A 26,506-nucleotide genomic window follows, 5' to 3' on the forward strand; every position below is an offset into this window, starting at 1 on the left:
GAAATTTGGAAGGACCTACAAGTAACTTATTTTTGTGTAATAAGGGGTAATAAAGTACTTTCACATAATGATTTTTTTTTGCAATAATATTCAAGATTAGCCATAGTTTTCTATTATCTCCCATCTTATGGGATTTAAATTTACCCCTTCTCATAACTCATTTTCAACCCATATTTTCACAAAAATATACTTTATGTTAAAATGATTACAGCATACTCTTTTTCGTAAGAAAAATACAATGGAAAAAAATTGAAATGCCCCTACCATTTACTTGTTAATTGGTTGGTGGCCTTTGTCTTGTGGAACTATTTCTTTTCATTTTGTTGTGATTTACCGACACCCCATTGTTCTCTCTCTCATTATTTTAGGGAGTGAAAAATTGACAAGTCTCACTCTTTACGCCGCTTTCGTTCAATACCGTCACCATTTGCAACATGGTGGATCATATGGAGAGAATGAAACAACCGTGCGTTTTTGGGAATGGAGGCTATCAGGCTACAATTGCTTGTACTATTATTTGGGTCAAATTCTCCTTTATTATGGTCAATTTTTCTTTTTTTTTTGTTGAACTTAAGTCAATTTTTCTTTGTTTCACAACTCTTTCTTGGAAATATTTTTTGTGATAAAAAAATGGTCATCAGTTGACTGAGGTCAATAAATTTAGAAAAGACCAGAAACACAACGAGTCAACCTGTATCGAAATGACTGGAAGGTTAAATCTGAAAGACGCATGTCATTCAAGCCCAGATCTAGGGGGGTCAGAATTTTCTTAGATGCCTGAAATCCCGCCTTGAAATAAACCAGATCTGCCTTGGGATTTGAGAAAAGATTAGAGAGTCTAAATAGGCTACCTGAACTCATTTGGCAAAGCTAATGTTTTACAATTATTTCCTAGCATAGTTGGTGGAGCGATTATGAGGGATCAAGTCCCACACACATCACTTTTGTTTTTTAGCCAACAACCCTTGGTTGGAGTGGTAAGAGGTATAGTCTTCCACCTTAGAGGTCAAAAAAAAAGATTAGAAAGTCCACTTAAGTGGGGCCGATACCTCAATCCCGAAACATGGGGCAGAAGAGTGCCTAATGCTTACCGACTTAATTTCGAAACTAATTAAAGATCCCATACGGTGAGGATCTTAAGTATTTATTAAACTTGAGCTTCAAGAGTCTTCCAAGGAAGAAACACCTCCAAAAGAATCTACAAAATCGGAAACATAATTTCTTAAGTATCCTTAAACAAAGTAACTCCTAAATATGAAAGGTACGAGATATCCCTAAGAGGTACCGTAATATCTCCCAACTCGAAAATAACAGTTTTGATCCAACATGGTGAATATAAACCACCTCACTCACACCGTCTCTCTACAATCGATTAAACAACCTATAAAAGGTGATCAAATCTTCTCAGAGAAGACATGCAACCAACTCTCCCAATACATCGAGTAAGTCTCTAGAGGTTCACTCAATATTCAATTCTTTAAACTGTAAGGCAATCTGTCTATCTTGAGCGTGAAGAGGTTTCCAAGTTCCTTCCAGCTTTTATCCCCCAGATTAAGAAGAGCATGAGAGGGGTTAAACCCAGCGATCTCATCATTCACAACGGGATTCAGCATGACGGTCTCACTATTCTGATTGATACCAGAAAAACAAATTGCGACATCAACGCTCTTAATTCCCATTGGTGATCTCTTGCAATTTCATAGTTTTCTATGTTGTGGGAGACTTTCTTACTTTTTTTGTAATTTTGGGTTTTCTCCCCACCTCTAAAAGAAAAAAAAACTAAAATGGCAAATTCCACCTAAATCCAATTTGCCTAAGACTATCATTAACTCCAATTTGTCCCCTAAGTATAGGTATAATTTAAGATATGTCTAGATGAATCTAATAAAATACATCTAGAACTACTCAATTGTTTTCCCATCTAAGAAAGATCTAATACTATCTGAATTTATTCTCATGATTTGACAGAGAGTAATATTTGTAAGTAAAACAATAGTCAAACATAGGAGTAATTAAGGATTTTGTTTGGGAGGTATCCAAAAGGAATTGGAACAATTTCCTTGGCTTCAGTATTGCCTTACTTCAGCTTGTTGTTGATTTTCTGTAGTAAAATAAAAATTTCATGTTAAACAAAATATGCAAGTAACATGTGTTTTAATATCTTAGATTTAACGTTTATTCCTAACTGATATAATATGAAAAATCATGTTAAATATTTCAAATAAAAAAATTGAATATAAATTTCACATTAATTATATAACCGATTACAACAAGGAACAAGTCAATTAAGATGAATAAAAGGATGCCCTTTAAAGTATTATTTCATCATGAAAGAACACCATATAATAAAAAGACAATTGAATTTGAATAATTCTGTTATGAATGAAAAGAAGAAGAATAGTCAAATGAGGCTATTTTTTTTTTTATATTTCATTATTTAGTTTAGTGCAGCCTATATTTTTGAAAACACGGTTTCCATTCCACCTGAAAAATGGTCAAAACTTGCTAATACCACTCTCTCTTTACTCTTTTCTTTTGGAAGCATATTAGAGGTCACCACTAAAATATCATTTACTTCAACTTTGGCGGAAATCAATACAAAAGTCTTGTCTTGGGGTTTTCCTATAAATAGGTTATCCAGAAACCATAGTTTTTCATCACTCCAAACTCAACTCCAAAAAACAAAACAAACATGGGGATTTCATCAACTCCTTTCATTAACTCTGTCCTTGTTTCTCTACTTGTATTCTCTTCATTTACTCTCTCTTTTGCTACAAAATCATCAATTCATGGTGATTTTATCCAATGTCTTAATTCTCATCAACATCTTCACTCTGCTGCCTCAATTGATTCTAATCAATTTGTTGTCCCTGTTCATACCCCAACAAGTTCCAACTTCACAAACCTCTTTCGTTCCTCTGCTCGGAACTTGAGATATTTGTCACCTAATTCAACCAAACCACAAATCATTATTACACCTACCCATGAATCCCACATTCAAGCTGCTGTTATTTGCTCAAAGAAACATGGGTTTGACCTTAAAATTCGAAGCGGAGGTCACGATGTTGAAGGCATCTCTTATGTGTCTGATACTCCGTTCGTTCTCGTTGATTTGATTAGTTTCCGAAATATCAGTGTTGATGTTAAGAGTAAGACTGCTTGGATTCAAGGTGGTGCTTCTCTTGGTGAAGTCTATTATGCAGTTGCAAATAAGAGTAATACCCTTGGCTTTCCTGCCGGATTTTGCCCCACTGTTGGTGTTGGTGGACACATTAGTGGTGGTGGATTTGGTGCCTTGGTCAGGAAATATGGTCTTGCTGCTGATCAAGTTATCGATGCTCGCTTTATTAATGCAGATGGCAAAATTCTTGACAAGAGAACAATGGGTAAAGAACTATTTTGGGCCATTAGAGGAGGTGGTGCTTCCAACTTTGGAGTTGTTGTGTCATGGAAAGTGAAGTTGGTTGATGTTACACCCATTGTTACAGTTGCCACAGTTAACAGAGCCTTAGAACAAGGTGCCACTGACCTTGTCCACAGATGGCAATTCATTGCCGATAGACTCCACGAAGATTTATATATCGGGCTTACTATGATTGTCGGGAATGGAAGTCGAGCAGGAGAGAAAACGGTGATAGCTAGTTTTTCATTCATGTTCCTTGGTCGTGTCGATGGACTCTTGGAACTCATGGAAGAAAGCTTCCCTGAATTAGGTTTGAAGCGAAATGATTGCACCGAAATGAGTTGGGTTGAATCTCATGTCTATTTCTACGCTCGTGGGAGAACCGTAGACCTTCTATGGGACAGGGATCACACAACAAAGAGCTTCTTGAAAGTAAAATCCGACTATGTTACTGAGCCAATATCAAAGGCTGGGTTAGAATCGATATGGAAAAGATATATGACAGGCGACTCACCCGCTATGCTATGGACACCGATGGGTGCACGAATGAATGAGATTTCAGAGTACGAAACTCCTTACCCTCACCGAGCCGGTAACATTTACAATATTATGTATGTCAATAACTGGCAACAAGAAAGTGATACGAAAAAACAGATTGATTGGATGAGAAAGTTCCACAGCTACATGACTCCTTTCGTTTCTAAGAATCCAAGATCCGCATATCTCAACTACAAAGATCTCGACATCGGGGTGAATAGCGAGGACGGAAAGCTAACTTACTCAAAAGCTAAGATATGGGGAAACAAATACTTCAAAACTAACTACGAAAGATTGGTAAGAGTAAAGAGTATGGTCGATCCAGATAACTTCTTCAAGAACAAACAGAGTATTCCTCCCGTCCGTCATTGGGGAAAACATTAGAATAAAGGACAACTAATCATATATAAAGATTAATTTTTTGTATTGATATTCATGTTTGTTGTTAACATAATTATTCTACTTTTTACATTGTACACTAGAAAATTACATTTCATACGAAAATAAAGAATGATATGCAAAATACTTGGTTTTAATATTGGAGCCTCTATTTAATTACAATATTCTCAAGCTATTCTCATTATTTTATCTTATCCAATAAACAGTTAAAAACAGGAAGAATTCTATATGAACAAATGTAGATCTGTACACTAAACAAATATCACAAACGAATTGGAGCCTCTATTTAATTACAATATTCTAATCGATTCAGACCTTGCTCTTGAATTTAATATAGGTCGGGGGACTATAGTAGGACACAGAAAGAACGCCAATATATGATTGTGACGATACGGAACTCCATTTGTTATTCTAGCAAAGGATATTATTTGTGCCATAACTAATTGCTCGAAGACTAGAATCGGACATATTTGTCATCCATTTCTTAGCTCCGCCTGATTCGCCTAAAATGTTATACGCATAAGAGGACCACCTTAATTCATTACCTGTCTCACAGAATCCTTCTTTCACTCCCATCCTAATCAATTTCTGGGTTCTCTCGAGCACTATAAGACTCGAAAATGTAGAGAAGCTATTACCGACAAATATATCCGCTCTCAAACAAACTTCATAGTCGATCGCTGATTGAATAAGGTAAGGGTATTTCTTGTAAATATCCCAAACACCTAGTTTCTTCTTTTCAAATGGAAGAATGGCTTCTCTCCAACCACTCAGTACCGAACCATCTTCGAGAAGGTCGTCAGCCACAGCAAGATAAACAACGGTCGGGCCTGTAAGCCCGATAATGTGGCCTACCCGGTCCATGATCTCCCCTTTACTACTGCAAATTTGGCTAATATTGTACTTCCGCTCGAGTTTTTTGCAGTGAATCATCCAGTCTTTCTCTATTCTCATATGAACTGCAACATAAGTGGTTTCTCGTGACGATGTTTTAGTCGAAGTAGTGCTTCCTATCTCTCTAATTTTCGTAACAACTTTCTCTGCTTCTTCTGTAATCTCATTAACGAATACTAAACACTCAAAGATTTTCGCATAGTCCTTAACTGGCCAATGATCATGCCAAAGAAAAGGATTCTTCCCAATAATTCGAATCACTTCAAACCCATCGCTAATTGGGTCTTCTCTAAACTTTCTCAATTGATCCAAATCTCTTTCGATAGTCCATTTTCTTCCACTACCCTTTGTAAGATCAAGAACATCGGTCTTGTTGGATAGATCCAAAAACTGACCTAATTGAACGAACTCACTACAGAGAGAATTGAATTTCTCATATTGGAAGATCTTATCAAATGCAATAGGTTGTAAGAGATTGACTTCTTTATAGAACAGAGAAGCACTTAAGCTAGGTAGCAACAAAGTCCTATTCAACATTCTTGCTGTCAAGAAAGCTCTAGCTACTGCTATTTTCTGGTTATTTAATCCCCAAGCAATCTGAGGAACCTCCAAAAACTTATCTTTTCTCACTCCATTAGCATTTTTGGAATACGAAAGATGGGAAGAAGAAGTCTCATTCTGCAAAAAGGCGAAGTTGTGTTGTTGGACCCCAACAAGGCTAGGGCGGAACGTAACAAGGAAGACAACTCTGAAAACCAGAGCAATGAAGATCAGAGAGAAACATCTGCAAATCTTGGAATTCGTGAAGAGATCAAGGAATCCGATAACATTCTTCTTACATTTTGATATATTCATAAAGTCTTTCTTGTTTCTATCCGAATTCTGCCTATTTTCCCTCACAAAAACTAGAGATTGAGAATTACAACCACCACCACCACCACCATCTCCTTCTGAAAATCAACCCTGTTGAGTTCAATTTCCACAAAGGAAAAAAAATATAAGTTTCATCAACTTATTATAGTTTTACAAGATTATACCAAGCATAAAAGATCATAAATAAAACCTTTTCGAAAAATAAAAGATGAGAAACCCCATGAATCAAATGAACTCAATTAATCTTCATAAAGGAACACATGATTTAGCTCTTTTCTTGATTGGAATTCCAATTATTGGAATTTTATTTTGGTTTTGGTGTTTACTAGAGGAAATTGTTTAGTGATGTTCTCATCAGTTCACAAGATTATGACCTCAAAAGATATGGTTGAAGACATTACAGTTTGGAAAGTACTCTAGTCACATGTACATCCCAAGATTAAAAAGTAAACCAATAAATGATAAAGCTTCCAGCATTGATTTTCATTTGTCCCGTAATGTTTTTTTTTTTAATTGTTCAGTGTGTCTCGAACCCTTAACCTCTAGAATGGAAGACTATACCTCTTACCACTCCAACCAAGGGTTGTTGACAAATTGGTAACCTCATATACTTGACCAATTGTTCCAATTGAAGTGTTGGCATTTGTCCCATAATGTTATCAACTCTAAGTTGCAATATTTAGACAAAAAGGTGGTATTTTTTTAGTTCCCTAAACTCATATCACACTTTAGGCTTGATTTTCGAATGATTGTGTTTTGTCTCACTCATGTGTCTGACTCGTCTAAATGGCGGACACTGTTTGATTTTGAATCCATTTTAATTAGATATAAAGTTAAACCGACTTGGTTGAAAGAAACAAGAAACAATTGTTTCTTCCATGAAGTGATTCATTATGTCCACCATCCTTTGGTGTAACGGTTGGACACCACTCTTAAGCCCATGAGGTTGTGGGATCGAGTCTCGGTGGAAGCAGTTGTCATCAAGATTTATCATATGTAATTTAGGCTATAAATAATGTAATAGTTTGTCGGGCTTTAGGCCTCTTTCATTCTTGATTTAATTAGGCGGTTATCGTGCTTACTACATCTTCATGATGCATTTATGCCTTGTAACGACTAACGTAGATCGTAGTTGAATTCTCAGAAAAAAAAAAAAAAAAAAATCCTACAATCCAATACAAAAATGTCTTTGTTTTGATATATACTATTAGAGAAGAAAAATAATTTAATGAGTTGGGTCTCAAACTGTGATAATGAGGGTAGATCTTGGATGAATACAAAACCTAAATCAATAACATACTAGTTCAATTTCTCAAAGCATCCAACTTAAAACTATTAGTAGTATTATGTTTGAGATTGGAATCATGAAATAAAAATATTTGCTAAACCAAATTATAGATTGAATATATAAAAACAATAATGGGAACTAGTAATTAAATAATCGAGATCTGAAAATGAAATAACAAATAATGGCAGAGAGAAAAACCTGAAGGGTACGAGGTGGCAGGGGGCGAAATCGATAGAAGAGAAAAAGGAAAGGAGAGAATTTTGAGAGAGACAACATAACAGAAGGAAGTACAGAGGAGGAATTTATACTTAAAAGCTAATGTGGATTTGTACTTGTGATTTTGAATTGGAATGAAATAATGAATCAATGATTGTCTTTACCCTAAATTTACCCATGATGTCAACATACTGTCGGATGGTATAATCCAACGGCTGTTTTTTTTTCATTTTTTGATCTAATTGGAGGATCTGTTAAATGTATTATTGTATAGTTGTATTTTATCTTTTCTTCATGGGTAGTTCTGTAATTTCATTTTGTATTCTTTCATTATAAATACAAACATACCCTATTGATTAGGGTATCTTGAGTTCAACTTTACATGGTATCGAGAGCCTCTTGATTTATTTTCCCTTGGTTTTCTGTGCCTCTCTCTTTCTATGGCTTCCTTTAATGCCGGCACCCTCTCCCCAACTCAACTTTCTCCCACCTCTGATCCTTCTTCTTCTTCCTCTTCCTCCATGAATTTTCTAGCTCTCTCTAACATTGCTAATCTGGTTTCAATCCGATTAGATCATACCAACTATCTTCTCTAGAGGAGTCAGCTCCTATCCATTCTTCACTCTCAAGATCTTTACAAGTATGTTAATGGCTCTGTTTCTCCCCCTGCTGAGTTTCTTCCCTCTTCTTTCTGAATCTTCTTCTACTCCTATCATCAACCCTGACTATGTCTATTGGCATCGCATTCATCAAATGTTTCTTTCTTGGCTCAATGCTACTCTCATTGAACCTGTCCTCACTCAAGTACTTGGCTTAACTACTTCTCGCTCGGTTTGGGAATCTCTTGAACGAAATTTCTCATCTCTTAACTCTGCTCGCTTAATGAATCTCAAACTTCAGCTTCAGACCTTCAAGAAAGACTCTCTCTCTATATCTGAATATCTTCTTCGAATTAAATCTATCTCTGATTCCCTAGCAGCCATTGGACACTTTGTTCCTGATAATGAGTTAGTCCTCATCGTTCTGTCTGGTCTCTCTCCTGATTATGAGAGTTTCGTAATTTCGATTACTGCTCGTCTTGTCCCTCCCACTTACAGTGAGCTTCATTCTCTTCTACTTACTCATGAGTTTCGTATCGATCTTCTCAAACAACAACCCATTCAACCTACTGCTCCATTTTCTCCCTCTCCTTCTCCTTCACCTTCTCCATCTCGTGCTTCATTTTCCCCTGTTTTTCGAGGAAACAGAGGACGTTACAAAAGAGGAAGGGGAAATAGAAATTTCAACAATAACAGAGGAAACTATTGTGGTCAAAGAAATTCCACTGACTCTGTTTTAGGACCTTCTCCATCTTCTCAGGTGACTTGTCAATACTGTGACAAATATGGGCACACAGCTAGAAACTGTTACAGTCTTCCAAATCAAAATGATTTAGCTCGTGCTTTTGCTGCTATGGGGGTCGATTCTGCTCCTGCTGATCCAAACTGGTACCTCGACTCTGGTGCAACTATGCACATCTCCTCTGATGTTGCTTCTTCTTCAGCTCGATCTGATCTTTCTACTCCTGATCATGTGATGTTGGGTACTGGCCAGCTCACTCCAGTCTCGGGTATTGGTAATATCTTCGTCCCCTCTCATAATTGTTTTCTTCAAAATGTTCTTCGTGTTCCTCTTTTCAAAAAGAATCTCATCTCTATTTCTAGTCTTCTAAAGGAATTTAACTGTTTTGTTCTCTTTCATCGTCATGGTTTCCTTGTTCAGGAAATTCCAACCGCGAGGACACTCCTCGCCGGACCGATTGATGATGGTCTCTTTCGTGTCTCCATCTCCACTAAAGCTCCTCCATCAACTGCTCTTTTTGCTCCATCATTAGCCTCCGTTTCTTCAGTTTCCAAAGAAGTGTGGCATCGTCGTCTTGCTCACCCAAACCTGCAAGTTTTTAATTCTGTTATTAGAAACAATGATTTAAAATTTAAGAACTCTGTAATGAATTTAACAAAATGTTTGAGTTGTATTTTTGGAAACCATCATCGCCTTCCTTTTCATTATGTGTTTCATTCTACTTCTGCTCCCAATGAAATGATTAATTCTGATATGTGGGGACCCTCGCCGGTCATTTCTTCCTCGGGTCATCGTTATGTTCTCATTTTAGTCGACGATTACACGAGATTTACTTGGATCTATTTCTTAAAATACAAATCAGAAGCCACATTTCATTTTAAAAACTTCAAAAACTTTGTAAAAAAAACAATTCGGTCATCCCATTAAACTTGTGTCGAAGTTAATTCATGATCTCAAGCTTCAATTTGACATGTCTGATTTGGGTGACTTAAGTTATTTTTTAGGAATGGAAGTAACTCGATCGCCTCATGATTTACTTTTAACTCAAACTATTTATACATTGGATATTCTCTCTCGTTTTGGATTAGAGAATTCAAAACCTGTTTCTACCCCTAATATTTCTGGTTCAAAATTATCAAAGAATGATGGTACATTGCTCTCTGATCCGAAATTGTTTCGAAGTCTGGTGGGGGCTCTACAGTACCTCACCCTCACCAGACCTGATATCTCTTATGCCGTAAATCAAGTCTCCAAGTTCATGGGATCTCCGACGACGACTCATTTAGTTGCAGCTAAACGGATATTAAGGTATTTGCGAGGTTCCGTTCATCATGGTCTGGTTTTCCGGCGAGCAACAAGTTTACCCCTAATTACCTACTCGGATGCTGATTGGGCTGGGTCCCCAGATGACAGGCGTTCCACCTCTGGCTATGGTGTCTTTATGGATCCTAATTTAATAGCGTGGGCTTCTAAAACCGAATCCACTATGGCCCGCTCCTCGATCGAGGCTGAATACAGGGCCGTGGCCCATACCACTGCCGAACTTATCTGGGTCAAAAACCTTCTTCTTGAATTAGGTTTATCTACACCCACTCCTCCTATCATATATTGTGACAATATCAGTACGACTTATCTCACGGTCAATTCGATTCTCCACTCACGAACCAAACATGCTCCAATTGACTTTCATTTTGTTCGTGAGCAAGTAAAGAATGGTAGCCTCAAGGTTCAATTTCTTCAAGGGAATGATCAAATAGCTGATATTTTCACAAAGGACTTATTATCCACACGTTTTTAAGAACTTAATCGCAAGCTCTCTCTAGTTCCTAGACGTTCGGCTTGAGGGGGGTGTTAAATGTATTATTGTATAGTTGTATTTTATCTATTCTTCATGGGTAGTTCTGTAATTTCATTTTGTATTCTTTCATTATAAATACAAACATACCCTATTGATTAGGGTATCTTAAGTTCAAATTTACAGGATCAGAGTTGACTTTCGATAAGGATTATCTCCAAATTTGTTCTTTTGTGATCCCCCATGTGCCTTGGGATCCTCAATGATTGGAAAGAGCACCAACAAGAATTTTTTTTAGTGACTCTCGTTCGAAAGAGATGAAAAAGAAAGATTGGCGGCTCTTCAAATTATATCCATTGGTAGAGGATGAATTTTGTGAAATTAATAGTAGAAAGTGATTCTAGCAATGTCATAAATGCAATTAATGGATATATCAAAGCAATTCACTGGACTAGCTAAGATGCAATCAGATCAATGAACTTTTCTTGTAAATATGTAACAAAGCTGCTAATAGCCAGGGGTGTGGCTGAGATTTTAAGGGCCCTGTGCCAAATTTCGAAGAGAGTCCTTATACGATAAATAAACACTAAAGAAATCTGATTAACTAATAGGCAAAGATGGAGTAATAAATTGTTATTCCGCCCAAACTCAATATATATTAAACTAAATAACAAAAATTAATAGAAAATAAACAAAAACACTACAATCTTTATCATTTATATGACTTTGTAAAATAATTTTTCACTTGAATTTTTTCTCTTTGCATTTTCTGAAGCAAAATCAGTAATTAAGTCTTCGTAATGAATTTTGTCCAAAAAACCACTTCGTAGGAGAAAAAAGAGTGAAAAACATTACCGAAAATTTAAATTTGTCGGAATTGATGTTGTCTTCTTATTTTTCTTATTGAATGTTATAAAATTAGGATTTTTGTAGGTTATAATTAGGTAATGGGTAGTATCATATATAGTAGAAAGAAAAAAACAATAGTAATTGAAGAAGAAGGTGAAATAAAGGAGAAATCTTTTCAACAGCGAAAAGAAGGAAAAAGAAAAATATGATATTTATTGAAATAGAAAGGAGAAAAATACTTTATTTGTAGAGGGTGAAAGTGTAGAGTGAGAGAGATAGAGAGAAGAAGTCAAATCCTACTAGATAGGCATGTCATTCCCTAGACTTTGACATCTTTAAATGTCATTTCAAGTACAAGCCTTCATCCTTAACAAAAAAAAAAAAAAAAAAAAGTACAAGCCTTCAACTTCTGTACTATTTAAAATCTTTTTCTTGATCAATGCTACAAAGCTCCAGACCGTTGCATATTAACTTTTTTTAACTAAGGGTTAATAAGATGTGCCCCTGGGTAAAGGTGGGCCCTGTGCCACCGCACCGGTGGCACCCCTTTACCCACGGCTCTGCTAATAGCAAAGTCGATGAGCTTGCTAAGATATCTAGAAGAAAACTCCACAAGAATGGCAAACTGTGTGTCCAATCTTGTAGATGGAACAATCCTTATGTTCATACTTGTAAGTTTCTCAAAACTCTAATTTTATTCAATCAATAGAAATGATTACAAACTCTAGCTTTTATAGTAGAGATTAGAGTTAGTTATTGTGTTAACAGAAATATAACAAACATTTAACAAACTTGAAGATTAGTTAAAAATCTAACTAACTTCTTTATTTCTTGCAGGTGTGCCTCTAGAGTATATGTTGGTGTCTTCAGAGAATAGACTAGCTGGGATTTGACTTGGTCTATGATAACCTTGACTTTGACTAATCAAAATACCAATTGGGAAAACCCTAGAATCATTCTTAATTTTCATTCTTTTCTTCTTCTGGTTGTTCTCAGCCGAAACCCTAGGTTAACATCCCCCCTCAAACCGATGGGGACGAAGGATGATGAACCATTAGGTTGCTTCTTAGTTTGTGAAATAGATCAAAAGAAAGTCCCTTTGTAAAGATATCGGCTAGTTGATCTGATGTAGAGACATGATGAACAACAACCGAGCCATCAGTAACCAAGTCTCGAACATAATGGAAATCAACCTCGATGTGCTTCGTTCTTGCATGAAATATTGGGTTAGAAGCAAGGTATTTGGCGCTAATATTGTCACAATACAGCACAAAAGGCTTGATCAATGGAAGACGAAGTTCACTCATGAGGTAAGAGATCCAAACCACTTCTGTTGCTACCGATGATAGGGCTTTATACTCGGCTTCAGTTGAAGACCGAGCAACAGTAGCTTGCTTTTTCAAACTCCACGAAATAAGATTACCCCTAAAAAACACACAATATCCACCAGTTGATTTTTTGGAATCTGGGCATCCAGCCCAATCAGAATCTGAATAAGCTGTGAGAGTTGATAAATTTCCAGCAGAAATACTAATACCCGACCCCATTGAACCCTTTAGGTATCGTAAAATCTTCTTGACAATAATCATGTGTGTTGTTGTTGGTTTATGCATAAACTGTGAGGCATAATTCACTGCAAAGGATATATCAGGACGAGTAAGAGTGAGATACTGAAGGGCTCCCACCAAGCTCCTGTATTCAGTAGGGCTGGATAATGCAGTGCCATCAGTAAGTGATACCCTCTGCCCACTAGAAACTGGTAATTTTGATGGCTTTGAATCAAGTAAATTTGCCTTTTGTAGCAATTGTAGAGTGTATTTCTATTGAGTAAGGACCATATGCTTCTGTATAGGATCAGTTTTTACCTCTATACCAAGAAAATAGGACAGCTGACCTAAATCCTTCATTTTGAATGCTGAGCTGAGATCAGATATTAATTTGTTGATCTGAATAATAAAACTACCAGTAAGGATGATATCATCCACATATAGTAAGAGCACCAACATATCAGAGTTGCAGTGATAAACAAACATAGAGAGATCAATCTTACTCTTTTGAAAACCATACTTGTATAGAAAATTGGCAAATTTGTTGTACCAAGCTCTGGGTGCTTGTTTCAAGCCATATAGAGCTTTGTGAAGGTGGCAAACATAGTTCTCTTTACCTGGTTGAATGAACCCAGGTGGTTGAATCATAAAAACAGCTTCATCCAATGTGCCATGAAGAAAGGCATTGGATACATCAAGCTGTTTGATATGCCAAGAATTAGTTACTGCCACTGTCAAAATGAGTCTGATAGTATTGGCCTTAAGTACAGGACTAAATGTTTCTTCATAGTCCACCCCTTCTTGTTGATGAAAGCCTTTGGCTACAAGTCTAGCCTTGTATCTTTCAATAGTACCATCACTCTTTTGCTTCAATTTAAAGACCCATTTGCAGCCTAGAATATTCATTTGAGAAGTATATGGAACAAGAGACCATGTCTCATTCTGTTGTAAAGCTAGATATTCTTCATTCATAGCCTTACACAATTCTTCACTCTTAGCTGCTTCCTTATAAGTTGAGGGTTCAGATGGTAGTTGAAGAATAGATAAGTAAGCCACATTAAGAGTGTGAGGTGATGAGAAATGAGCCACAAAATCACTTGGTAGTTGCTTACTTTTGATTATACCATTCCTGCCCCTAGTTATAATCTGAGTAGTTGTTGGCAATTCTGAATCAGCTGGTGGACTAACAGTAGAGTTAGGTGTCCCTGATTCATGAGAGGGCAAACAACTAGGCCCTGAACTAGCTGGTGTGCTAGAACTAATACTAGATGAACCTAGTTCAGGGTGATCAGATGAATTGAAAACAATAGAGGGTAAAGGTAATGATATATGTGATTTAGTAACCTGATCACACCCAGACTGTTTCTCAGATATGTTAGCATAAGGAAAATTGCTCTCATCAAAAGAAACATGTCTGGATATATATAGTCTCTTTGTAATAGGTTCATAACACCTATAACCTTTGTGTTCATTGTTGTACCCCAAAAAGACACATTTGATGCTTTTAGGACTGAGTTTATCCTTCCTTAACTCTCCTAAGTGTGGATAGCATGCACAACCAAAAATTTTAAAGACTGAATAGTCAGGAATCATGTGAAAGAGGACCTCAAAAGGTGAAACTCCATGTAGTGTCTTTGTGGGAATTCTATTTATGATGTAAACTGCTGTACTAAATGCATCAAACCATAAATGTTTGGGTAAAGAACAGTGAAAGGATAGAGTATTACCTAACTCAGTAATATGTCTATGTTTCCTCTCAGCTTTTCCATTTTGCTGAGGGGTATATGGACAAGAACTCCTGAAAATAATGCCATTAGTATCCAAAAAGGCCCTGAAAGCACCTTTTTGAAATTCAGGTGCACCATCAGACTGAAAATAGACTATTTTTTCTTTGAGAAGATTCTCATTGGTTGCCTTGAAATGGGTAAAGCATTTCACACTGTCTGACCTTGCTTTCATAGCATATACCCAACTATATTTACTGTAATCATCCAAAAACAGAATGTAATATTTTGCTCCATTTGTAGTAGAGTTGGGTGCTGGTTCCCATATATCACAATGTACCAAGTGTAATGGGGTATTTGTTGTAGTGGTGGATGATTCAAAAGGTAAGCATTTGCTCTTTCCTAAAGCACAAGAATTACATAAGTACTTATCACTAGTATCTGACAGTAGTATTTTGTTCTCTTGATTTAACTGTTTTATAATACCACAATGAGAATGACCAAGCCTAGCATGCCAAGTTTCATAAGAGGTTGCTGTTTGAGCTGTATGAGCTTCTATAGACCTAGATTGAAGAAAATCCCCTTGAACTTCAATAGGATACAAATTATTCCTAACAGGACCCTCTGCCAGAATTTTATGTGACCAAATGTCCTTAATATTATATCCCCAGGGCATAAATTCCACTGAAACTGAGTTGTCCTTTGTAAACTTTGATATAGACAAGAAGTTCCTTTTTAGGCTAGGTACACACAATACTTTGTGAAGATCAAAAACACAATTTGAGGTACAAAGTTTAGAAGTACCTGTACTGGAAATTTGTAGAAATTTTCCACTACCAACCATTACTGCCTCATTTCCTTTGTAAACTTGGGAGGAAGATAGATTCTCAGCTGAGTGGGTCATGTGGCTACTAGCTCCTGTATCAGCTAGCCAAGCTTGATCTTTAATAGTTGACTGAGTAGATACAGTTAGAGTATAGCACTCTTCATGGAGAAAATATGAATTACAATCCTCAAATACATCATCATGAATTTGTTCAATAGCAGTATAGCATTCTTCAAATATATCTTCATCCTCATTTGGTTTATCTTGAGTACAATCATAGATAACAGCAGCATTACATTCTAGAAGAGCTTCTTCTTCATAAGGGTATGAGTACAATTGTTCATCACTTTCCTTTTCAATTTTTTGATTAAGTTCTTCAGTATGATATCCTGTTTGAGGCTTATTTGGCTTATATCTGAAATAACAGACAGTTGCTACATGTCCCCATCTCTTACAAATTCCACATGGTACTGTGGAAAAATCAAAATCATCAGCCTTTTTATGTTGTGACTGAGAATTTTGAGTATTTGAGGATGAACCCTCTATTTTAGCATATGCTTGATTCTTATAATAGGTTGGGGATGGTTTGTTCCTCATAATCTGTTTAGGAACTGATCTTCTAACATAGTATACTTCATGATCAGATTCTTTTGCAAGTAACCATTGCTCATGTTGAATGAGCCTAGATTTAAGTTGGGCTAAAGAAAGTAGCTCATTATTTGCCCTTAATGCAATGGTAAATTGATCATAGTCAGATGGCAGACCTTGTATTGCTATTCTGACTAGCTCAGGATCACTAATTCTGTCATGAACAGAGATTAAAGCATCTGAAATTTGCTTTAATTCTCTTAAGTATTCAGAAATGGAAGCACTTCCCTTTTTAAGACTTTGTAATTTCCTCCTTAACTGATCCTTTTTTGATTCTAAACCTTCATTATTTGTAAGTTCTAGATAGTCTCAGATTTCTTGTGCAGTTTGAAGTCCATAGATATCAAAATAAATGGATTTGGAGAGAGTACTCTTAAGGTAAGATTTCACAAAACTCTCTCTACTTCTCCAAATCAGAAACTCAGGATTTACCTGTTCTATGCCATTAATTATTTTGATTTGAGCTGGTACTTCAATAGAACCATTTACAAACCCTAGAAGTTCATATGTACTTAACATTGTTTCAATTTGGTCCTTCCACATCAAATAATTGGTTTCATCTAGCTTTTCAGTTATGAAATTAGTAACAGAGGATATAGGAGGAAGATTACCTGAATTGGCAGAAGACATGATGAGAGAAAAACCTTGCTTAGAAAAGAGGCCGAAAAAAACAGTAAGTTGTTGATGATATATGTTGATTTTACTTTTGATTTTACTTGATTTTGATTAGAACTTGATTTTGATCTTGATTTTACTTGATTTTGATCTTGATTTTACTTGATTTTGATCTTGAAGATGATAATTTTACTTGATTTTAACACTTCTTGCAATTTTGTTGTGATTTTGCGAGAAAATGGAGATGATGAAAGATTGCTGTTGAGTATAGATGAGAAACCCTAGAATGATCTAACCTGAAATCTGATACCATGTAAGTTTCTCAAAACTCTAATTTTATTCAATCAATAGAAATGATTACAAACTCTAGCTTTTATAGTAGAGATTAGAGTTAGTTATTGTGTTAACAGAAATATAACAAACATTTAACAAACTTGAAGATTAGTTAAAAATCTAACTAACTTCTTTATTTCTTGCAGGTGTGCCTCTAGAGTATATGTTGGTGTCTTCAGAGAATAGACTAGTTGGGCTTTGACTTGGACTATGATAACCTTGACTTTGACTAATCAAAATACCAATTGGGAAAACCCTAGAATCATTCTTTTCTTCTTCTGGTTGTTCTCAGCCGAAACCCTAGGTTAACAATACTCTTTTAGTTTAATGGATCTGTTCTTTCATTAAAAAAAGGTCCCTTCGGATCGATTTATGATGGGCAATCCAAAGTGTGGGCTAGGAAGTTCAAATTCCGATATCTCATTCATCTTTGCTCTCACTGGAGTCCATAACATTGGGGGTGAACTTCCTATTAAAAACTTTTTTCATATCCTTTCGAACCCAGCTTCCAAAATCGGGTCCCTCACGCAGTTGGCTTTTATTTTTAGGTATCTCGTGTCCGTAGAAACACAATAAATTTACCAGTCTAAAGAAGTAGACATGAGATTCGACCCACCTCTCGCGGGTGCAGTCTTTGTGTTTTTAGCCCACCTCTGGGAAGCTCTCTACCATGAGACTGAGAAGCATGTCACTACGGCCAAGGAACAAGAAAGAAAATTGAACTATGACTGTTTTTTCTCCTAACCGGCTACCGTTACCAACAATCATTGTGAGACCAATATATAAATCTTCGTAGAGCGTATCGACAATGAATTGGCATCTATGCACAAGGTCTGTGGCACCTTGTTAAAACGGTCTATTAGTTATCGCAACTGTGACAAATAGTGTAACTTCAATCAACTATTGCAACTGAGTTGGATTTACAAAAAAATTAGGAGCTTTGCAAATTTGTTGGAGTGCCTGTAAAGCACAACAGCCAGCAGCTAAACTTTAGGTGCCTATAGAATTTTCTTTCAATTTATACACAGAAGAAGAGGATTTTATAAGCAACAAATTTTTTTTCCTTTAGCCTCACTTAATCCTGACCAAGGGGTTCTGGTTTGCCCATTTCAATATTTTCCCAAAATCCCAAGCTCCACACATGGCTCGAAGACAGACCAGCCATAATACTTTTGCTGGTCTTGGCGGGCACAGGGCATCACATTTTGGTGCAATGCTTGACAGAACCCACGCGTTAGTCTCAATGGCCAAAAGACTAACACCACAACATGGTTCCCTTTCACCTCTTCTTGTGATTTTTAGTCAGAACAAACGATATTACTACTCAAGATGGAGGGGGAGACGGGAGCAATTTGACACTAACAAATTTTTTTTTCTAATTGGAATCCTACAGGCACGATAAAGGGAGACGGCCGACTAAAAAACAATACCCAAGTGTGCTTTGTTTAGCTATCAAATTGTTCTCTTTTAGGAAAGTAATGAATACTATTTCAACAAAAAAAAAAAAGTAATGAAATACTCAAATGTTATTTTCTATCATTAAAATTTGGATACTCACTTATTGGTTTGTCTACCTTTTTTTTTGGTGTCTTCTTGGCACCATTGGTTAACACATTAACTTTTCTCTTAAAAATTTCGTTAAAAATAGAATAGTCGCTTATTAGTTATAGTAATGTAAATATAAGTGCTAAAGGTTTGAATAAAGAACAATAATTAAAGTCACAATATCGTAACCTTTTTTTTTTTTTGTTGAAAGACAATATGATAACCTAGGAATCGTCTTTAGTTATTTTAATTATACCTAATTTGAACTCTAAGTGGACTCTTAGTTCAACAATTTTGGACTCGTTTTTCAATGTAAATTTTTAGGATTAAGTATTCGGGACTATAATTTTTAGGACTTTATAATTAAACATAAATTCAGATTGCGTAAGATGTCTTACGCTAGTTATCTTGTCAAATAATTATCTTTTAATGCTAATTTCCCCCTCTTCGCTCCTTTGTTTCTCTAATCCTGGTTTCCCTCTTTACGAGAGGTGTTTGCTATGTGTACAGATAAAATAACTAGTCTACAGGTACATACAACTCTCTCACATAGAAGGTTTAATTTTAGGAGGATTGCCTACAACGACCCACCCGTGGGCCGTGGCAGAACCTTCGTATATTAGAGATTTGTACGTACAGGCCATTTTTACTCAAAAGTGGAATAGAATATATAACACAAGCTGCTTCTTCAAATATAGATTAATTTCGAGAGAATGTTAGCTAGCTAGGTTTTCCATTAGTTTGGGTACTCTTTATCTGAAAAATATGGTGTTCATCCTAACGGTCGGTAATAGATGATTTTATGTAATAGCCCTACAAACTTATATTGTTCATTACATAATTAATCACATGGTAAAACAATATTGCTTTTTCAGATTATAAGTAGGCAAGTTCTAACACTAATTAAAAGCATAGAAACCATGGATATCTCACCATCAAGTTCTTCATCAATTGTCTCATTACTTACTTTACTTGTATTTACAAATATTACTACTTCATGGGCAACTTCATGTTCTTCATTTGGAGATGATTTCATTCACTGCATATCTCTTTATAAACCACCAAACTCTATCCCAATCTTCACACCACATAATAGTTCTTTCTCATCACTCTTACAATCTGGTGCAAGAAACCTAAGATTCTTGTCACCAACCTCCTCAAAACCTAAATATATTATTAAACCTTTGCATGAATCTCATGTCCAAGCAGCTGTTGTTTGTTCTCGTAAACACGGGTTGGATTTTAAAGTTCGAAGTGGAGGCCATGATTTAGAAGGACTCTCATTTGTTTCTGATACCCCATTTGTCCTAGTTGATTTAGTCGATTTTCGGTCCATTCATATTGATGCTGAAAATAGCATTGCATGGATTCAAGCAGGAGCAAACCTAGGAGAGGTTTATTATGCAATTGGAGAGAAGAGCAAAACTCTAGGGTTTCCGGGCGGGTTTTGCCCTACGGTAGGTGTTGGTGGGCATCTTAGTGGAGGTGGGATCGGTAGTCTAGTCCGAAAATATGGCCTTGCAGCTGATCACATCGTTGATGCTCGCATAGTTAATGCTAATGGTGAGATTCTTGATAGAGAATCCATGGGAGAAGATTTATTTTGGGCTATTAGAGGAGGGGGAGCTTCGAGTTTTGCAGTTATTCTTTCATGGAAAGTTAAGTTGGTTCATGTTCCAGCCAGGGTGACTGTTGCCATGATCTTCAAAAAGCACGAAGAACATGCAATAGACATTATTCATAGATGGCAATTCGTCGCCGATAGGCTTCCCAGAGACCTCTATGTTGGACTCACATTGGCAATGATAAATGCCACAGCCCAAGCTCAATTCTCAATTTTGTTTCTTGGTGATAATATTAACAAACTCGTCGAACTCATGGAAGAGAACTTTCCCGAGTTAGGTTTGAAGAACAATGACTGTATTGGAATGAGTTGGGTAGAATCTCATGTTTTCTTTTACGCACGTGGAAACCGTTTAGAGTACTTACTAGATAGGAATGAACCTCTATCAAAGATCTCGGTGAAGGCGAAATCTGATCATGTCAAGGTACCAATACCGAAAAAAGGGTTGGAAGGGTTATGGACTATGTTAAAAGAAGAACCTATACCAGTAATTCTTATAGCTCCTTTCGGTGGAAAAATGAACGAAATCCCAGAATATGAAACTCCATTCCCGCATAGAGTTGGGAACATTTACAATATCTTATACGTCACGAATTGGTTTGACAAAACAGAAGCAGAAAAGCATATAGATTGGATGAGAAGGTTATATAAATATATGACTCCGTACGTTTCAAAATCTCCAAGAGCTGCCTATGTTAACTACAAGGATCTTGATTTGGGTGAGTACGAGAATGGTGAAGTGAGTTACTCAAAAGGTAAAATATGGGGTATAAAATATTTCATGGGCAACTTTGATAGACTGGCACAAGTTAAGAGCAAAGTTGATCCTGATAATTTCTTCAAGGACAAACAAAGTATTCCTCCTATCCACTCGTAGAGAAAACGAATCGTACAGTTGTGTATTTATTCATCTTGCAAGATGGTTTCATTTGTTTTTATGTTTTTAAGTGATTTTCGTGTAATTAGTACTTTATGATGTACGGGTGATTCTCTTCAATAAATATTTTCCTTTACACACATCTATATTGTTGGAAGGTCTACTCCACTCGGCTAAACCGAGTGGATTAGGTCCAACTTAGTATATAGGAAATCTAGTACGATTAAGATTCCTAGTACAATCAAGATTATTGTATCTTAGATAAACATGTACTTAGATAAACATCATAGAGTTTTAAACTCTAAACTCCTCCATTGTAAACCTATATAAAGGAACCAACACATAATGTACAAATCAAGTTGTAGTGTTAATAAACAAAGGTGTTTTCCTATCTCTCTCCCACACACGATCAACATCTCATCACCATCATCTCTCAGTTTTCCCCTGAGAAGCTCTCACGATCAACTCTCGGTTATACCCGAGACCCTTAACTGTTCCTCTCGGTTTCACCCGAAAAGCTCCATCACTGCTCTCGGTTTCACCCGAGAGCTCCTACTCTTCCTCTCGGCTTCACCGAGACCGATCTCCCTTTATCTTCCTCGACTTCATTCGAGTTGTTTATTCAGAGGATTTTACCTCTTCACATGGTATAAAAGCCATTTATTTGAATCATGACTACTCCCGAAACTTCGGAAACTTCTCAAGTTCACCCTACCATTAATTGTGGGTCGTTTGATGTTCACCATTCGGATTCTCCCACTACTATTCTCATAACACCGCTTCTAACCGGTGATAATTACTCCTCATGGTCACGAGGAATGACCAAAGCCTTAAGAGCTAAAGCCAAACTAGGATTCGTTAATGGAAGCATCGAAAAACCCACGATCCTAATTAATGAACTAGAACAATGGGGACGATGTAACGATCTCGTTTATAGTTGGCTCATTAATTCGGTTGATCCACCTCTCCGATCGTCCATCTTATACGATGAATCGGCTTTCGATATATGGCACAATCTCTTTGATCGTTTTCATCAACGTAATGCTCCAAAGACATTTCAATTAAAAAGAGCTATCTTTTGTCTCAAACAAGAAAATTCTGACGTTTCAACGTACTTTACTAATCTCAAGGCTCTTCAAGATGAACTCAATTCCTTGCTAATCACCGAGCCTTGTACATGTGGTCATGGTCGTTCCTTGGTTGAAAGAACCAACCAAGCTGGAGTTTCTTCAAGGCCTTAACGATAGATTCCCATCTATTCGGAGTCAAATCTTGTTGATTGAACCCTTCCCATCAATTCTTCGAATCCATTCACTTATCAAACAAGAAGAGGTTCAACAAAATCTCATTACTCCCATGAATGTTGACTCCAATACTGCTGCCGTTGCCGTTGGTTCTAGCGATTATAATCAAAACCGTTTCAACGGTTCCGATAGACAACGTTCTACAATTGCAAAATTCATGGACATGATGTTTCTTCTTGCTACAAAATACATGGGTATCCACCCATTTATGGTCAAAGAGGACGGAACCGCTCCCGTCAAGAAGCCGTGAATGCCTCGGTTTTGGACCAAACCGGTCAGGGGGTGCCTGCAGCAACTTCCTTTACTAATGAACAATATTAAGGTATATTGGCACTCCTCGACCGAACTAGGCAACCAACCGCAACTCAATCTAACGGAAACACCAATAAGGATCCTCTAATCAACCTTACCGGTAAGTACTCTTCTTCGTTTCATCCTCCATGGGTCATTGACTCAGGAGTCGCGGAGCATATTTGTTCGAATCTATCTCGATTCTCTTCTTATTCCCTTGCAGCACCGAATTTATACGTCCGATTATCGGACGGTTCACGGGTCAAGGTTGAACATATTGGTACCGTCTATTTTTCCAATAGATTTTATCTTGAAGATGTTTTTCATATTCCATCTTTTCAATTCAATCTCATCTCTATATCTCAAATTTCTAAATCACTTCGTTGTACCGTCTTATTTGACTATAATTTGTGTTTTTTTCAGGACCGAACACCGTGAACGAAGATTGGGCATGGTAGTCTTCATGGCGACCTTTACTTCCTTCGCACGGAGCGTCCCATCCTTTCGATTTCTAGTCTAGTCAAAGATAGTTCTAGTCATGAGTCTTTTCTTTTATGGCATTGGCGTTTAGGCCATCCATCTTTTACTCGCTTTCAATATTTTAATTCCAAACTTTCATGTTTGAATTTTAATTTTTTATCTAATAAATTACCGTGCGATGTTTGTCCACTTTATAAGCTATGTCGTTTACCTTTTCCCACTAGTACCACTTCTTCTTCTCATATATTTGAGTTGGTACATGCGGATTTATAGGGACCTTTTCCGGTCCCTTCCACCTCTGGGTGTCGATATTTTCTCACCCTTGTCGACGATTATTCACGTTGTACTTGGATATTTCTTATGGGTTCTAAGTCCGAATCGAATACATTAATTATGAACTTTTTTACTTACGTCTCAACGCAATTTAATTGCAAAATAAAGACCCTTCGATCGGACAATGGTTCCGAATTCATCAATACATCTCTACAAAGTTGGTTTATCGAAAAAGGGGTTACCCACCAACATAGTTGTACTTATACACCGCAACAAAACGGGATAGTTGAACGCAAACATCACCACATTCTTGAAGTGGCGCGTTCCTTACGACTTCAAGCTCACCTTCCTCTCTCCTTTTGGGGGGAATGCGTTCTCACCGCAGTCTACTTAATTAACAAGTTACAGACACCTATTCTTGATGGTAAATCTCCCCATGAAATCCTCATGGGTGTTCCTCCCAATCTATCTCATCTTCGTGTATTCGGATGCCTTTGTTATGCCCGAATCCCTTTGGTCAAAACTAAGATGGACGCCCGCTCTTCCGCCGGCATCTTCCTTGGTTATCCCAATGGACAAAAAGGTTATCGTATTTACGATATCTCCACACGACGAATTTCCGTCTCTCGCGACGTCACATTCGTTGAAAACCAATTCCCTATGTCCTCCTCCTACTCTTCTGTTACGTCACCTAGCCCTCGTCCGACACCGTTTATATCGATCGAAGACGATGACACCTTCTATTTTTCGGCGACTAATGGATCACCCACCGTCGTCGCACCAAACAGAAGCAACACCACCGATAGAGTTGGTGTTCCTGTTGATTCCAGGAACATCACCGATGGTGCTGCTGTTCCTGTTAATTCCAGGAACATCACCGATATAATGGTACCTTCAGACACCCCTGTTGGACCGGGTTCCAACCCATCTCTCACGGCCCCTCATTCCAGGGTGCCTTCAGATTTCGCTGATGACGACCCCCAAACAAGAACCCCATCAGCGACTACGGACACCACTGTCCTCGACGATTTCTCGTCTGACTTACCGACGGCCGACGCCAACTCCGAACCTCTCGAGGAGATTTCCGGCCGTCCCACGCGGTCTCGCTGACCGCCGCCCCATTTAGATGACTATGTGTGTTCTAACACTAATTCCGTCAAGTACCCGCTTGAAAACTATTTCTCCATTAATTCGTTTTCCACGTCTCACCAACAATTCCTATCCTCCGTGTTAACCACTGCCGAGCCCAGCTCTTTCACTCAAGCAATGAAATCTTCTCATTGGAAGGATGCTATGGCCAAAGAAATCTCCGCTTTGGAAGAAAATAGGACATGGTCCATCACTACTCTACCACCCGGCAAAAGAGCTATTGGTTGCAAATGGGTGTACAAAATTAAGTTTAATTCTGATGGTTCCATTGAACGCTATAAAGCTCGTCTAGTAGCTAAAGGTTACACCCAAATAGAAGGACTCGACTACAACGACACTTTTGCTCCCGTAGCGAAACTTGTCACTGTTCGTGTTCTTCTCTCTCTTGCCGCCGTTAAAGGATGGTCTCTCCACCAGTTGGATGTTAACAACGCTTCAAGGCGATCTCAATGAAGAAGTATACATGAAACTTCCACCCGGATTCTCATCTCAGGGGGAGTCTAAAATGTGTCGCCTTCATAAGTCTTTATACGAACTTAAACAGGCGTCCCGTCAGTGGTTTTCTAAATTCTCCTCTGTCCTTATTGATCGAGGTTTCTCGCAATCCAAAAGCGCTATTCTCTCTTCACTTTCCGCTCGCACTCCACTCAGATTTTCGTTCTCGTCTATGTAAACGACATAATCATCACGGCAAATAATGATGATGCTATTTCCCTATTAAAATTATTTCTTAACAAAGCCTTCTCACTAAAAGACCTAGGCCGTCTACAATACTTCCTCGGTATCGAGGTATTTCGCTCATCGCAAGACATTTTCCTATGTCAACGGAAATATGCTCTTGACATTCTAAAAGATTCTGGCCTAACAGCGGCACGCCCCTCTGAATTTCCCATGGAACAAAAACTCCGTCTCAGTCCTACCGACGGTGATCCATTAAAATATCCGTTAGTTTACCGCCGGCTCATCGGCCGATTACTATATCTAACGGGCATACGACCGGACATCACCTTCGCAGTGAATAATCTTAGTCAATTCATGCAAACACCTAGTCAAGTACACTTAGACGCTGCTCATTGGTGGGCCTAGAAAGTTTCCTAAATAGGTCTACACCCGCAAGTGCACGGTGTCAAGTTGTAATTTTTCCGGTAAGACCGGTTCGTTCCTCAGAGACTAGTTAAACTTATTCTAAAACTTAGAATTAGTACAATTTTTGGTTTTGATTTTGGTTTTGGTTTTTAAAATAAAATAAATAAAATATTAAAACGATTAAAAAGGTGAACTCAAATGGGGAGAAGTCAAAAGGGAAGAGAGCCTAGGAATTTAGAATCCACCACATAAAATTACCTTTATTACACATAGTTAACTAACTAATTCTTTTTTCTATAACTCAAAATTCTGGATAATAAACTATCCAAATTTCGGAAGATGTTTTCGATAAAATCGGTTTTTAGATCATAAAATGGTATTTGTCTTCTTTTGAAAAATATATTTCTAAACTACTATCTATCAATTAATAAGTATGAACCGTCAAATGATTTAACATAAGCACGATGCATCAAAAAGTATAGATAGTGAAAAGATAACCGATTTAACAAATTAAAACAAATTCAACTTTATCGTTCAATCAAAAGAATTATTCAATCAAGAATATGCTTAAAAGATCAAGAGTTGGTTT

General features: G+C 37.2%; 3 pseudogenes across 3 annotated transcripts; 2 read left to right on the forward strand and 1 right to left on the reverse strand.

The window, feature by feature from the left end:
- Nucleotides 1-2,675: 2,675 nt before the first annotated feature.
- Nucleotides 2,676-4,476, forward strand: LOC147563613 (tetrahydroberberine oxidase pseudogene; annotated as a pseudogene).
- LOC147563614 (O-fucosyltransferase 23 pseudogene) lies at nucleotides 4,457-7,722 on the reverse strand (annotated as a pseudogene). Of its 2 annotated transcripts, none has more exons than XR_015224907.1 (2): nucleotides 7,593-7,722; nucleotides 4,457-6,196 (listed from the first exon to the last, which is right to left on the reverse strand). The product of XR_015224907.1 is annotated as an O-fucosyltransferase 23 pseudogene, transcript variant X1 (transcript). The 2 variants fall into 2 exon arrangements; XR_015224908.1 differs by lacking the exon at nucleotides 7,593-7,722 and adding an exon at nucleotides 6,297-6,477.
- A 12,025-nt stretch (nucleotides 7,723-19,747) lies between these two features.
- Nucleotides 19,748-21,474, forward strand: LOC147563615 (tetrahydroberberine oxidase pseudogene; annotated as a pseudogene). Its single transcript, XR_015236574.1, has one exon. The product of XR_015236574.1 is annotated as a tetrahydroberberine oxidase pseudogene (transcript).
- The last annotated feature ends 5,032 nt before the right edge of the window (nucleotides 21,475-26,506 follow it).

The sequence above is a fragment of the Eschscholzia californica genome, unplaced genomic scaffold (assembly GCF_041429995.1).
Source record: "Eschscholzia californica isolate CP2 unplaced genomic scaffold, dmEscCali1.0.p SCAF_1, whole genome shotgun sequence".
NCBI classification, from domain to species: Eukaryota; Viridiplantae; Streptophyta; class Magnoliopsida; order Ranunculales; family Papaveraceae; genus Eschscholzia; species Eschscholzia californica.